The sequence below is a fragment of the Neltuma alba genome, unplaced genomic scaffold (assembly GCF_004799145.2).
Source record: "Neltuma alba isolate B1F8T4 unplaced genomic scaffold, ASM479914v2 tig00011146_pilon, whole genome shotgun sequence".
NCBI lineage: Eukaryota > Viridiplantae > Streptophyta > Magnoliopsida > Fabales > Fabaceae > Neltuma > Neltuma alba.
In genome coordinates, this window is record NW_021635881.1 from 1,978,063 (window position 1) to 1,981,261 (window position 3,199).

The window sequence follows — 3,199 nt, forward strand, 5'->3', positions numbered from 1 at the left end:
CTAGAGCACAATACTGAATCAGGAAAGGAATCACAGGTGAGTTCAGAAGAGTCTACTCCCCGTGTATCATCATGTAGCCTACTTAAGTGATCGGCTACATGGTTCTCAGCCCCGGCTCTATCCCTTATTTCAATGTCAAATTCCTGAAGAAGTAATGTCCACCTAATCAACCGTGGCTTCGATTGTGGTTTCTTAAGAAGATAGCGAACAGCTGCATGATCAGTAAAAACAGTCACATGAGAATTTAACAAGTAAGGTCTAAACTTCTCTAAAGCGAAAACAACTGCAAATAGCTCTTTTTCTGTTGTGGTATAATTGACTTGAGCTGCATCCAGTGTTTTCGAAGCATAGGCAATGACTCTTGAGAGCTTCTCCTCCCTCTGGCCTAACATAGCTCCTACAGCAAAATTAGAAGCGTCACATGAAATTTCAAAGGGCATGGTCCAGTTGGGTGCAACAAGAATAGGAGGAGAAGTGAGTTTAGATTTCAATTCACCAAAGGCAACTTTACAAGAATCATCGAAATCAAATTTCACATCTTTTTGTAAAAGCTTTGAGAGAGGTAAAGCAATCTTGCTAAAATCTTTTATAAATCGCCTATAGAATCCCGCATGACCCAAAAATGATCTAATATCTTTAACACAGGCAGGATAAGGCAAAGAAGATATAACCTCAATCTTAGCTTTATCAACTTCAATTCCCTTTTTAGAAATCAAATGTCCTAGAACTATCCCCTCATTGACCATGAAATGGCACTTTTCAAAGTTCAAAATCAAATTCTTTTCAATGCATCTTTTCAAAACCTTTTCAAGACTAGCAAGACAATCATCAAAAGAACCACCATAAACAGTAAAATCATCCATAAAGACTTCCATACATTCCTCTAAAAATTCACAGAATATAGCCATCATGCAACGTTGGAAAGTCCCTGGAGCGTTACATAACCCAAAAGGCATCCTACGATAGGCGAAGGTACCAAAAGGGCATGTAAAAGTGGTTTTCTTGGTCCTCCGGTGCAATAGGTACTTGAAAGTACCAGAGAAACCATCTAGAAAAAGCAGTAATGAGATTTGCCTGCAAGTCTCTCAAGCATCTGGTCTATGAAAGGAAGAGGGAAATGATCTTTCCGTGTGGCATCATTGAGTTTTCTATAATCTATGCACACACGCCAAGAATTCTGCACTCTTGTAGGAATAAGCTCATCCCTATCATTTCTAATAACAGTAACCCCACTCTTTTTTGGCACTACATGTATTGGACTAACCCACTCACTATCAGATATGGGATAGATGATCCCAGCACTTAGAAGTTTGGTAATTTCCTTTTTAACCACATCAAGAATCAGGGGGTTTAGTCTTCTCTGGGGTTGTCTCACTGATTTTGAACCTTCACTAAGCAAGATTCTATGTGTGCAAATGGCTGGACTAATTCCAGGAATGTCCGCTAAAGTCCACCCAATAGCCCTCTTATGCTCTCTCAAAACAGTAAGGAGTCTTTCTTCCTCAACCTTAGATAGGGAGTTAGCTATAATGACCGGTAATCGCTCATCAGACTCTAGAAAAGCATATTTCACAGTAGGGGGCAGGGGTTTCAACTCAAGAGTAGGTGGTTGCACAATAGATGGAATCAAATTATGAAGTTCAAGAGAGAAAAGATTACTCCCCTTTCCTTCAATCAGTGAAAATTCCTCAACCTTGCAGATAGCTTCCTCTCCAAGCGTTGAACCAACTTGTAGTTGATCTACAGCAACTGCCTTAGAGGGAATCTCTTCCATGACTTCGTCCTCCATATCTGAAATAGCAACAGAAAACCCTTCCCCAAGGGAATTATCGCTGACAATAGAGGGATCAAAGTCTAAATTGGGGTCAAGGGAGGAAATAGAGAATGCATGTGGGAGGGAGAGCATACAATTAAACACAGTGCAATCAAGGCATGTATCTTTATCACCACATGAGCAAGAAGAAGTGTGTAGAGTAAAGGGATGAAAAAAGAAGAAATATGTCATCCTCATCATCAGAAATAACTGAATAAAGTTCAGAACTAGAGGAATCATCTAGCAATTCAAACTCAGAACAGATATCATCAACAGCAACATCAATCATATTTACACCCAAGAGAGAATAGTCTTCATAAGGATGCCTCATTGCTTCATACATGTTAAAACAAACCTTATGATCTCCTACTTCCATAGTGATGGTACCTTCTTTCATGCTAATCATAGTGTTAGCAGTCCTCAAGAAGGGTCTACCAAGAATCAGTGTGGTGTCATGGACAAGTTCAGAGGACATATCAAGTACATAAAAATCAGCAGGAAAGACCAAATCCTTAACTTGAACCAAAATATCCTCTATGATGCCTTCCGGATACCTAATACTTCTATCAGCCAACTGGAGTACTACAGTGGTAGACTTAAGCGTCTTGACTCCTAGTGAAGTGTATACAGACTTAGGCATCACATTAATAGCTGCTCCTAGATCTAGTAAGGCTCCCCTTATAGAAACTTTTCCTATTGTGCAAGGGATGGTGAAGGATCCAGGGTCCTGGCATTTCACAGGGATTTGAGGCTTAAACAGGGCAGACACATTCGAGCTCACTTGGACTCTTTCATTTGGTCTAAACTTCCTCTTATGGGTACACAGGTCTTTAAGGTATTTAGCATAAGCAGGAACTCTCTTAACAAGATCAAGCAAAGGAATATTAACTTCCACTCTACTGAACAAATCAATCACATCTTTTTCAAATTTAGTTTCAGTCTTTCTTTTGCTTATCAAGTATGAATTAGGAAAAGGAAGGTCTTTGAGATTTACCTCTTTATCATTCAGCTTACCAGCTCCATGCTTAGATGACCCATCATGCTCCTTTGATGCTGCTTCCTCATAATTACTCTCAGATTTTGCTCCTTTGCTACTTAGAAGAGTTGACTTCTTTTCATCTAGCATTCTCTCTCTTTTGCACTCTCAGAATTCTTAACTCTTGAATGTTTAGGAAGAGGCTTATCACACTCAATCTCCTCATCAACTGATTCCTCTTCCTCTTCACTGAATCTTACTTGCTTCCCACTTCGTAGCGCGATGCATTCAAACCCTTTGGGTTTATGACGGTATTGGGAAGGAATGGTGCCACTGCTTCTAGCTTGTTGCTCACTCATGTTGTTGGATAACTGAGAGTAACATAGGAGTTCATGTTCTCAGATTTAGTC